Source organism: Gorilla gorilla, chromosome 16 (assembly GCF_029281585.2).
Source record: "Gorilla gorilla gorilla isolate KB3781 chromosome 16, NHGRI_mGorGor1-v2.1_pri, whole genome shotgun sequence".
NCBI classification, from domain to species: Eukaryota; Metazoa; Chordata; class Mammalia; order Primates; family Hominidae; genus Gorilla; species Gorilla gorilla.
In genome coordinates, this window is record NC_073240.2 from 55,806,700 (window position 1) to 55,820,177 (window position 13,478).

Genomic DNA, 13,478 nt, shown 5'->3' on the forward strand with positions numbered 1-13,478 from the left:
GCAAAATTGAAAATTGATGGCTGATCCCCTGACTTTCACTCTTACAGGCTTTGCAATGGCTTGTAAGCACCAAAATCCCTGAATCAAATTATATAAAATTTCTGTTTTCCTGACTGAACCATGACTGATACAACTTATCCCCTTTAATCATTTACTTCTAATTATAATGGTAATAGATGAAGTATAAGAAATAAATTTAAATCAACTATGACACCCACTCAGATATTACCCAGCTATTGATATATTTCATCCCACTTTCTTTTCTATACAACACTATTCCAGCCCTAATTCACTTCAACATACACATAGGATAATTTGACACCCTAGAGCTCCTCTCCTACAATTACTTTGTTCTACACCTTATGTCAGCCACTCACCCCCATGGCCATATCCACAATGACCTTGTCATTACCAATAACTGCAACCCCTCCATAAACTCACTTTCATGCATCCCACTCCCTGACCACCATCTACATTTCCAGTTTACAGCCCCTGATACCCAGGCTGGATCAGTATTAAGACCCTAACAAGACCTTCAATTCATTGGTCCTACAAAGTTATTCTCCCACACCCATTGATGTCTCCTCTTCCCTCTTTATCCAGCGTATTCTATGGCAAATAATATAATCAATTCACTTGCTTTTATACTCCCTAATCTACCTCTCTCTTACTTCAAAACCGCAACACTAATTAAATCCAAAGTTCCACCTACATTACGCCTACCCCTGTATAGCTGAATGAAACTGGAGAAAAATATACAATCAACGATAACTAGACTCACTTTAAGTCCGTAAATATGATCTCAAACTACCTTCAAACTACATCTAGAGCCTGGTTCTCTCCCACTCTGTAATTACTCCTACATTCCTCATTCTTTCCCTTACCTTTATCTCATAATACTTACCACACCAACTTATGATTTAACTTATTTATTTCTTACATTTATTACTCATTGCCTGTTTTTTCCTACAGGAATACATGCATAATAAGATCAGGATTTTTTTTTCAGTTTTGCTCACTGATGTACCTACCTCAAGTGCCTAGAAGAGCATCTTGACAGTGTTTAATAAATCTTTATTGAACAGCTTCACATTCATTTTGACATGTGTGCTTTTTGAGAGGGAAGGTAGTGCCTTATAGCATGAGCAGGTCAGAAAATGAGAATCCACAATCCTTTTCTACCATCATTTCTCTTCTTCTTCAAGACACTCCCTTTTCTACCTTTAAAAGAAGAATGTTGCAGACACTATTGGTGCCCACCCATCAGCCATCCAGCACACACCTATGGTTTCTTACTGCAAGCACTCCCAAGACTCTCTGCCCAAAGGCTTTCCCTCGCCACAGAGGTAAATTTTGCTACACACAGAGTAGGCAAGAAGTGCCAAGGAGTTAAGACCTGGAGCAGTCCTCAATTGGTGTCTCACGGTGGTTGGTGGACAAATATCTCAGTTTCCTCTCCCTTCTAGTAGGTAACTCTGAGGCACGTTCTACACTGTCTTCCCACTTGCCCACGGTGGTATCCTAAGCATTGATGCACTCTGTGTTGGCTTCCTCCCCTTTCCTATCTCATTTTCCACTTCTCATTCCCTAGGATCACCATCCAAACAACTCGCATTCAAATCTTTGCCACAGTGTCTGCTTTTTGGGAGAATCCAAGCCAGAACAAGGCATTTAGATCAATGCTTGGCAAAACCATGTGTTACATAGGCCCCTAAGTTTCCACAGAGGTACTCGGGAGCTCACATAAAGTAGTAGAGACCAAAGAGTAGGAATTCAGAAGCATCTCAAAACCTACCCAATGTAGTTTTATTTCCATCTGTTTTAGACATATTGTGCTTCCTCATAATATTTCTATAAAATAAAACATAATGAAGTTTCCCCTGCAAAGTATAAAACTGTGGAATCTATGAGGCTAGATGATCTCCAGTGATCTTGGAGGCCCTTCTTATTGTTCTAATATTTGCTTCTTCTATCAACATTTTCATGAGTATTCAGACTCAAGGAAATTTTCCACATTTAGCTTTTGCTATAAGGTTATTACAAGGTTTCTCATGGAGGTGTTCAAATTGGAAGGTTTTCCAGTAAATTAGAAATGTATCCATCTGGGCTCTTTTCAGCATCCTCACACCTGGCTGGGTGCCACAGCCTGGAGAGGGTCGCCTCCCTTCTAAAAAGAAGAGTGCCACTGACACCCATAGGACCCGTTTCTCTCCCCGTGCCTCTTGCCCCACCCTGAGGGGCGATGATAGCTTGGCTGAAGGAAAAATGGCTTGAAAGGAAAATCTCGCTCCCCTGCTTTTTCCCAGGTAGAAACAGGCCAAGTATTTGACATTTTGCTTGGGAGTTGAGCCACTAGTGACATCCCAATGGGGAGTTGGCATTTCCAACAGGGTCTTATTGTGCAAGTGAGGGTTATTTGTTTGTAATAAACTAGATCAGGTTTAACTTGGCTGCAGGGTATACCAATATGGACAAAAATATTTTAATAATTGCATTCCCTACTCCTCAACACTAACAGCCTTGCTGCTGCTATCTGCTTGAATCCATCAGCACCAACCACATTAAGCCCTTTATCCCTGATGTTATCACTTACCCTAGGAAGCCCCTGGTTCCAAGATCACTCTTCATTGCCCACATTCTAATCTTTACAAAGCTCTACACACTCCCTGTCCTTTCCCCTTTTCTACCCATCCCCAACTCCTGAAACCAGTCCATCCACTGGGCTGTCTGGACTTCAGTCAGTCATCAGTGTAGTCCCCTCTCCCTCTCCCTCTCCATCTCCTTCTCCCTCTCCATCTCTGAGGCTTTCCTTACAATCTCGTTCTAACTGAAACCTGTCTCCTGTGAGAATACTACTTCCCTGAAGCCCCTCCAATGGAGCCTGACTTTTTTTCTGCAGCCATCACACCAATGGACCTGGAGTAAAGTGGGTGTCCTCCCTGCTCTTCATTACCACTTTTATTCTCCGTCCCTCTTCCCTAGAAATCTCCAGCTTTGAATTTCAAGTCATCATATTATATCACATGCAATCCCTTATTCTTACTGTCATCCAGCCCCTTCCTACAACCAACCCCATCTTGTTTCTCACCTTTTGGTTCACTGTCATTCTAATACTACTCCTGTTTTACTTTTTCGCAATTTCAACACACATATAAATGATCCCTCCAATATCCTGTCCAATATATTCCTCAATTGAAAGTCTTCTCTGTAATCTTGTCCTCCATCCTACCTCAGCCACTGACTCCATGGTCATGTGCTAGACCTCGTCATTACTGATTATTGAAATACCCAGCCTCCAACTAACATATCATCCCACCTGACAGACAGCATCATCTCTACCTGCTGTATCTTCTCACTTATCAATAAACACAAACATATCCCTATCTAAAGCTAATCCCTCCCATTTCACACTAAACTCCACTCCCTTAGCCTATTCAAGGACTTCTCAGAAATTTCCCCCTCATCGATGTTTCTCCACCTCTACTGAATCTTTCTGATCAGAACAAAACATGCTATTACGTCTTCCATCTTAGAAATGCAAAAGCCGTATATTGACTCAATTTCCCCATCAGTTATCACCCAATTTCTATCCATCCTTTTGCAGTAAAACGCTTCAAAAGAGTTCTTTGTAATTTATGTTTCTAATTCTTCTCTTTTTACTCTCGCTTACACCCACTCGAATCAGCTCCTCTTTGTCTATATCACACCACCATAACCAAACTCAAGTGGGTCACAAAAACCTCCATGTTGCTGAGTCCGACGGTCAAATCTTAGACCTCATCTTACTTGACTCATCAGCATTTGACACAGTTTATCACTCTTTCTTCCTTGATACCTTCTTCACACGATTTCCAGGCTATCATCATCTCTTGATTCTCCTCCCACCTCACTGCTCCCTCCTTCTCAATATCTTTCCCTGGCTTCTCATTTTCTCCCTGAACTATTAGTATGGGGGCGGGGGACCAATGCTCAGTCTTTGGTGAAAGTCTCTATTCCATCGTTATTCGTTCCTTTGGCAATCTTTCAAGTTATATCATTTCTGAATACCATCTTTATGCTAATGGTGATCAAGTGAATCTCTCCATCTTAAGATTAACTGATTACCAACCCTAATTACATTTGTGAAATCCTTTGCCATGTGATATAAAATATTCACAGGCAAGATATCTCTTCATATTGATTGCCCCAGGATTAGGATAGGTGATATGGTTTGGCTGTGTCCCCACCCAAATCTCATCTCCAACTGTAGCTCCCATAATCCCCACGTGTCATGGGAGGGACCCTGGGAGAGATAATTGAATCATGGGCGTGGGTTTTTCCAATGCTATTCTTATGATAGTGAATAAGTCTCACAAGATCTGGTGGTTTTACAAAGGGCAGTTCCCCTGCACACATTCTCTTGCCTGACACCATGTAGGATGTGCCTTTGCTCTTCCTTTGCCTTCTGCCATGATTGTGAGGCCTCCCCAGCCATGTGGAATGGTGAGTCCATTAAACCTCTATTTCTTTATAAGTTACCCAGTCTTGCGTATTTCTTCATAGCAGTATGAAAATAGACTAATACGGTAGGAAATCCATGGAAACAGGGCATTTTTAGAACTCTGCCTCCTATACCTATTCAACATCTCAAACTCGGCAGGTCTACAACTGAACTCTTGCTATTCTGTCACAAAACCTCCCTCATCCTCAACTCTTCCATCTCAGTTGCTCAGGTCAAACGCCCTGATGTCATTTTTGACTCCTCTCTCTCTCACACGCCACATCAAATTTATCAGCAAATCCTGTTGGCTCTATGCTCAAAACATATCTAGAATATAACCACTTCCTACCATTTCCATAGCTAATGCCTCTCAAACCATCCTCCTCCCTTGCCTTGTTTATGCAGTAGCACCACAATGGAGTCTCTGCTTCTTCCTTTCTCTCCACCATCTCTATACAACACATCACCTGGAGAGATCCTTTCGAAACCCAGATCAAACCATCTTCCTCCAATTTGGTTAGATAAAAAGCCAGAATGCTTATAATCCTTATAAGGCTCTCCATGATCTGCACCTCTTTACTTTACCTCTTTGACCTCATTGCTTATTACTCTCCCTCTTAGTAATTCTGCACCAGTCCCTTTGGTTTCTTTGCTGTACCTCAAACATGCCAGCCATGCTCCACCCTGGACCTCACACTGGCTATTCCCCTGCCTACAGTGCTTTCCTTTCAAATATAGAACTTGCAAGCTCAAGAAGCCCGAGTCTTTTCTACAATGTCACCTGCTTACCACTTTCTCCTTTTCTTTCTCTGAAAGCTAATGCCTCCTCTTGATCCCAGCAAAGTACTTGGCGGCAACTTCATAAAAGCTGACATCTCATACAATCTTGACAGCAGGCTCTGGTAAGGGGTAGAATGAAATGGTAGAAACCTAGAATTCTCTTTGGCTATAGAAAAGCCGGGTATCTCCAAGTTCTAGGGACTCCGTCACATTAAAAATAGTTTTTATTTATAAAGTGCTACATATATCTACATATATCACCTAATTTAAATCCCATGTATTCATTTAAGAGATACTTTCCAAGTGTTTTGTCTATGCCAAGCGCTGTTTTAGGCATGGCTAACATGTCCAAGACATATTATTCCTTCTTAATGAATGACTTAACCCAGACTCAGAAAAATTACATGATTTTCCCAAACTCACCAAGTCATTTGATGGCAAACCAAGGACTCATAGACAAGGGCTCCTAACTTATGGTCACCTGTCCTACCACACAATCTTTCTGCAAACTATACATATTTTTAACCAAAACTATTCGAGATAAATTGCTTTATTTGAAAATAAAAGTTTACCAAGTCTCTAGACTCCGAGCTACTGCTCTCTATACTTTATAGTATTGTTTTTAAAAATCAGGAAAATAAAAATAGCTAGATGGCTCAACTCTAGTTAGTTGACATTATGCTTAGGAAGATGAAAAAAATGCTTTCTTAATAAAAATAAGAGGGAGGAAACAAGATCCAGAGCAGAGGAACTGAGAAATCCAAGTGCCTTTGGCACCCTCAGAAAATAAGTCTCACTTGCTTCCCCTCCCCATACAAAGATGAGGCTGGCAGTGACTTCTCAGGCAGCCTTCCCCTCTTCCTATCAAAGCATCCAATCTGCTTTATTTCACAAATGCTCATGATATACCAGGCACTGTTCTAAGTGCTTTACAAATATTACCTTAAGAAGTCACCAAATTGCTCAAGCATCATTTTAAACACATCGTCCTCCTCAGAAACCTGCAATGCTTCCAGTTGCCTCTCAAACTGAAAACTCCTCATCAGGAGTCTTGAACAGGAGAATGCATGAGAAACTTATGGGCTAAGTATGAAATTCAGTTTAAGGGGAAGTTTCAACTTCTTACTGGTTGATTTGACATTTCCCTCTACTCCAGAACACTTCTGTGTTCTAGACAAGTAAACACTCTTACTTTTTTTTTTTTTTTTTTTTACCAAATTTGTCTCCTCTAATCTTGATATTTTGATATATTCTAATATTTTCTAAAACTCTCTGGGCTCAGTAAATTTCAAAGATCCTTTCTATAAGAGGATCATAACACATTTGAGAAACTGGGGCTTTTGGAGGTCATCTAGCCCAACTCTTAAAGATAATGAAATGGGCCTAGGAAATTAAGACAATCTTTCCCATTAATTAAGGGAAGAACTGAAACTAGACACTGACTTCTAATCCTTGGCCATTTTAACAAAGAGGAAAATGAGCATATCCTGATTAACAAACAGCAAATCTAAACACAGAGGCATCTAGATAGCACAAGTTTTAATTTGGTCAAAATGGATTTGTTGACAAGTAAAAATCATTTTTTCTTTAAGACAATTTGTAATTTTCATTTTCTTTTTAAGAATTTCTACACTATGCTCTGTAGGAGTGTTGATTTATGTGCTGTATATTATATTGATCCAAAAGGACACTGCCAAGGTCTGCTTTAATCTATAATTAAAGAAGAAAGTCTCCAAAGCCATTTTCTGAGAAGTTAATTCCTGGTACCTCACGTGGTGTGCTTTCACAATCAAATACCTTACAATAGTTTAAGGAGATGCTTTACCCTTTTCACCATTTCTACTAAAAGAGAAAAACTGTGTTTAAAATGAGCATCTGGTTATGTGAAATAACCTTTCATGTTTATGTACCCTCAGGTTTTGCTTAAGAATGTGGCTGGTTTACAGGAAAAAGGCAAGTTCATTGTAAATCTTTCTCCTTATTCTCTCTTCTGTTAAGCGAGTCTTTCCTGAATTTTTTTTATAACAGCCAATTTAAATTCAGCAGTCGTGTTCCTTCCTGACACAAAGAGCAACAGTGATTACACATGAAGGAAAGACTGAGCAGAAACACAATCTAATGCTCATTAAAAATTGTATGGAATTTGATCAAATTCTATCACAGGAGCAGCACCTCCCACTTCCCTGGTCCATGAGCACATTTCTGGCTACACGAGATCCCCACCCTGGTCTGACTCTCATATTCAGCCCACTCTCCAATGGTTACCAGGCTGCCCGAACAACTCAGCACTGCTCGCTTTGTGCTCTTCAGATATGTTCCTTCCCAAACCACCTGCTCTCCCCTCCTCAAGGGCTTCTTCACATATCCTCTGTACCTCCCTCTCTATTTCCAGCTCATTATCTCCTGCCATTTCCCTCCCTCTCATTTCTTCCCTTTCTCTCTCGTCACTTCCTTCTTAGAATCACAGCATCATAGAGTTGAAACCCAACTCAAGTTCTTTCCAATCTTGGAATCCTTTCTACAACGTGCCCTCCAAATGACTGTCTAGCCTCAAGCCTACAGGTATCTTTTTTAATTCTTTCACCTGGATCTTTCTGGGTTGACAGTTAACGAGTGGAAATCCCTCTTTACATGACAGCCCAGACCTCAGTCGTCTTTCTAGACTAAACATCCCAGTCATAGGGCTTCAAATATCTTCACTTCCCAGTTCCCCTGGAGAACATCCCCTTCACCAGAATCTGCACAAATCCACACAGATGTCAAAGCCAATTCTGCAGCTTCGTTGTAGGAATACATCCACTATTTAACCTTAATCACTTGTGCTCCTCTGAATTTCCACTCTCAGTGTCTGGGCCTTGTAATGTTGGACTTAAAATGATTTACAAGTCTCCAGTCTTATCATGTGTGCTAGGCATATTCCCACAGCAATATTACAAATTCCTTGAAGGCATAGACCATGATTTATTTCTCTTTTACGTCACCCAGAGCAAAGCCAGGCTTGCCCAGGTAGCCTCGTACAATCCTTTCTGCTGTCTCAAGAGCCAGCTGCAGGCACTGTTGGCTCAGGGTCTTATACTCTGGCTCCTGGTGTGCATATTCTAAGAAAGAACAAGACTGTTTTTGCTTTGTGGCCAGGGTGGAGAAATCTGTTTCTCTCCAATTCTAGCCAGTAAGTATTATCTAGACCATAGGATGATACACCTGGCTGTGTGGCAGAACTATCAGGGGAAGGTTTAAAAAAAAAAAAAACTGGATTATATGGCCTTGACACTGACCTCCTGTATTAACCTCTCCAGGGGTGGAATCTGGGATGTGGTTTTTAAGGTACCCCTGCCCCATGTGATGCCCACACAACCTGTCTACTCAGCAATATTTAGAAACTTCCAGGTCATTTTGCCTCCAGTGACAAACCCCACTTATGTTTTGACATTTGGGGAAATGAAATGACATTTCCCCAAGCATAATAATAATGATATTCCAGTGTGGGAGGTTTGTAGCAAGGGAGAAGATGGAAGCAGAACAGGTCAGAGACAGACAGAGAAGCTGAAGGAGGTCATGTTTTAAAAAAATAAATTTAAAAAAAGACAAAAAACATTCAAGCAGGTTATCACAGCAGGAGGCCAGTGAAGGGCCCAGAGATTATTTTCTTTATCCAGGTCCTAAAATGAATTTTTTTTTTGAGATGGGGTCTTACTCTGCAGCCCAGGCTAGAGTATGTAGCATAATCATAGCTCACTGCAGCCTTGAACTCCTGTGTTCAAGCAATCCTCCCACCTCAGCCTCCCAAGTACCTGGGACTACAGGCATGTACCACCATGCCTGGCTAATGTTTTTTGTTTTTGCTTTTTTGTAGATACAGGGTCTCACTATAATTACCCTGGCTGTTCTCAAACCCCTCAACTCAAGTGATCCTCCTACCTCGGCCTCCCGAAGTGCTGGGATTACAGGTGTGTCACTGCTGAGCCTCTAAGGTTATTCTGAACCTTGAAATGGAAGCAGCAGAGAAACAAAAAACATAGCTTGGCCATGCATAGCAGGTTCCACAGAAGCATGTGGTAAACAGAGAGAGTAAGAGGAACTGTGTTCAAATCCCTGCTGTTCTTACCAGCCCTGTGGCTTGGCCAGGTTCATTTTTCTTGTCTATAAAACACATAAAATAGAGTCACGAGGATTAAACAAGAGGACGTCTGAAAGCACATAGGTGTTGTTTGATGGAAGTGGTTTCTCTTCCACTCAGATCTAAGATGATCTCCTTCCTCTAGACCCCAGCGAAGTACAACTGTGTGTTTGTATATGCTATAGTGGAAATGGTTTTTCAAGTAGCCAGACTTCAGATGATATTAAAACAGATCACAGCAAAACAAAACATTAAGACCCAGCACACAGATTTCTTTACTTTTCTAACCCTAAGATTTAAAAATCAGACAAGTTAAAATTTGCAAATCACTTTGATTCATGACATTGAGTGGAAGACCGCTTATTCCATTTTATCAGCTGTCAGCATTCCGACTAAGGGCCTGCCTCGTGTCCCCACGAACTCGAGTTTAGTGCTTCCAAGATGACAATAAAAGGCACTCACTTGCCATCTTTTTGCTACCTTTCAACAAAAAGCTTAGCAAAGACAACAGCTAACTGCATTACTTACCACACATGATTACTGACCAGCTCTTTTTACACATTATCTCACTCAACCCTCTTAACAACCCTGTAAGTTAGATGCTATTATATTCCCCATTTTATAAATAAGGCAGCTGAGACTTGGGGGCATTAAATAACTGGCCCAGAGCAAGTAAAAGTAGCACCAGGACTCAAAGCCAGCTCAAAAGCCCAAACTTTTAATCAAAGTGTTCTACTGCCTTGTTTTCCTCTTCGTTCAGTCAACAAAACCCAATTAAATGCCTCTTACATGCTGAGCACTGTTTTAAGCAAATTAAAGGATATAAACATAAATCAGCCATGGCTCTTTCCTTAAAGGAATTTAAAATGTAGTGGGAAAAACATAAGAAGAAGAAGAACAATGGGACAATGACAATTACAGCAAACACATAAAGCATTTATTGTGCCAGGAACTATTCTAAGCACTCTAAATAGCAGTATCTTAAATTTACGTAAACCTCTCTGCAAGTCTGTGAACTACCGATTTTACAGATGTAGGTACCAATGTACCAATCAGTCTATGTACCGATTTTACAGATAAACAAACTGAGGCATAGAAAAGCTAAGTAAGTTTCACAAGGTCACACAGCTAAACACTAGCAGAGTTAGGACTTGAACACAGGTAGTTGCACTCCACTGACTGTGCACTATGTATACATATCAATGATCCAAGGGGAAACATGGTATATATGCTCAGACAGGCACAAGTGCAATTCTGCCACAATTAAGGAGAGAAAGACACTGTTCTAGCTGGACAATCTGCAAAGTTCTCATGGAGGAAGAGACTCTTGACCTGAACCTTGAAGGATGAATTGGGGACTTTTATAGGCCAAAAGAAGGGCATTCTGGACAGAAGCTATGAACAATAGGACTTAAGAGGACAATCATGATGTGGATGGGGAACATAAAAAATCATTGTGGTTACAGCATCAGGCATGCAGATAGTGGGAAATAGGTAGTAACGGTGGTTAAGGTTAGATTTCTTCTCCCTTTGCGTTGCCTTCTGGGAAAAATAGAACCTTACTCCCTAATCAGCCAAAGTTGAATTAATTTTTCTGTCCTGATCTCTCTAAAAGAGTCAGGGAACATTTGCTTCCTATCTCTTTGGGTCTTCATTCCTGTAGCTGGAGCTGAGGATGGCTTCCTAACTGGCAGTATAACAAGTAGTTTAAGAGCGCAGATGTGAGAGCCAAATAGATTGGATTCAAATCTGGTCTCCACCACTTACTAGCTGTGTGATATTTGGTACGTCACACATCCTCCCTGCCTCATTACTCTATAAAATGGGCATGATAAAATACTTTATAGTATTATTTTGAGGACTTAAGAAGATGCTACTTGTTAAAGCACCTAATACCTTGCTTGGCACATGGCTCTCAATAAATATTAGATACTAGTATTATTGTATTTGTCATTAATTTTTCCTTTTTCAGCTCGTTCTCTTCACAAGCCTAAGGTATATTTGTACATGCCTGGAAAATACTCAAAATATTTAACAATCAATGTAGCTTAAGCCCTGGCCAATCAGACACTGGCCATGATGGCATATATATACAGTGGTATACTGGCTGAAATATCAGCCCTGGCAATACAGAAATTTCTGAAAGTGACCATTGAGATGGTAAACACAACGCAGCACCAGCTTATTGGACAAATGCAAACTACACAGTCGGGGATAAGAGGAAATCAGAACTAACATGATTATTTTAAACATGGTTATTTTATCTACCAGGTCCTTTGAGAAAATATCCGTGGACCCCAAGGGACGCAACAGGATAACTTAATTAGTTTTAAAGATATATCTGAAAGGGTTCCATGGCAAAGATTGTGTAAAACAATGATAACAACAACAAAATATACTATAAGTCCAGGCAGGATAGGGAAAGGAATATTCTTTAGTAGACTAAAAACTATATTGCAGCAATATGTTTTTAAAAAGACATGAAGAAACAGACACTTCTCTTGGGAGAAAAATTACCAGTAGAGTTCCCACTGAACTTTATTATTCAGCATTTTTACAAGAGATCTAGAAAAGCAATAGAGCCAAATTTGTGGAACTTAAGTGTTTTCAGGTAGCGAATTTTTAAACCAATAGAAAAAATTAATGTGAGTGAGATGAAAATTGGCAAGTGAAATTCAATGTGGACCAGTATGAAAGACATCTGTTTAAAGAAAATGAACTCCAGTACACCTATAAGTTGATGAACTTCAAGTTGTGATTAGATACAAAACAAATCCAAGAATCATTACAGACTAAAACGATTTCTAAGACAGCAGTTCAACACCTTTGTCGTGACAAAAAGGCCAATAAAATTTTGGAAAAAATTGGAAAAGTCTTGAAAATGATAAATAATCATACTACCATCTGAATCCAGAATACCATGCACATTTCTGCATCTTATGAAAGACATAACAGCTCAAAAAAAAAAAGGTTTGGCCGGGCGCGGTGGCTCACACCTGTAATCCCAGCACTTTGGGGCGCCAAGGCGGGCGGATCACCAGCTCAGGAGATCGAGACCATCCTGGCTAACACGGTGAAACCCCGCCTCTACTAAAAATGCAAAAAGTTAGCCGGGCGTGGTGGCAGGCGTCTGTAGTCCCAGCTACTCGGGAGGCTGAGGCAGGAGAATGGCGTGCACCTGGGAGGCGGAGCTTGCAGTGAGCCGAGATCGCGCCACTGCAATCCAGCCTGGGGGACAGAGCGAGACTCTGTCTCAAATAAATAAATACAAAAATTAGCCGGGCATGGTGGCAGGCACCTATAATCCCAGCTACTCGGGAGGCTGAGGCAGGAGAATTGCTTGAACCGGGGAGGCGGAGGTTGCAGTGAGCCGAGATTGCACCACTGTACTCCAGCCTGGGTGACAGAGCAAGACTCCATCTCAAAATAAATAAATAAATAAATAAAGGTTTAAAGTAGGAAACTTAACAAGCAACTGTATATAGTTAAAATTTTCTTATTTCTTAATTTTTGAACCTCGAGTGCAATGACGAGTTAAAAAGAATACTATGTTGTTACAATGGTTCTAAGTCACTTTTAATTCATTATGTTCTTTAATTCATGGCATTCTATCAACATTCTTGTCAAACCCTCTATTTTATTTTCCCCCTTTGTCCTCAATCTCCACCCCCACTCTGCTTAACACCTGGTTTATACACCTGGGTTTCTCAAATGTGACACAATTGACATTTTGGACCAGATAATTCTTTCTTTGGGGGTTGTCCTGTGCAAGGAAGAATGCTTTGCCACACCTCTGGCCTCTACCCCCTAGATACCAGTAGTACCTATAGTGAGTTAAAGTGTGTCCCTCCCATAAGGTATGTTCAACTCCTAACCCTTAGTTCACATACTATGAACATAACCTTATTTGGAAATAAGGTCTTTACTGATATAATTAAGATGTAAGTTAAGATAACGTCATTCTGAACAGGGAGGTAATGCAGCCAATAATCTCTTTGACTTTTTGATTTCATTTTCTTTGGATATATACCCAGAAGTGGGATTGTTGGACCATATGGTAGTTCTCTTTTTAATTTTATTGAGGAAACTCCATACTGTTCT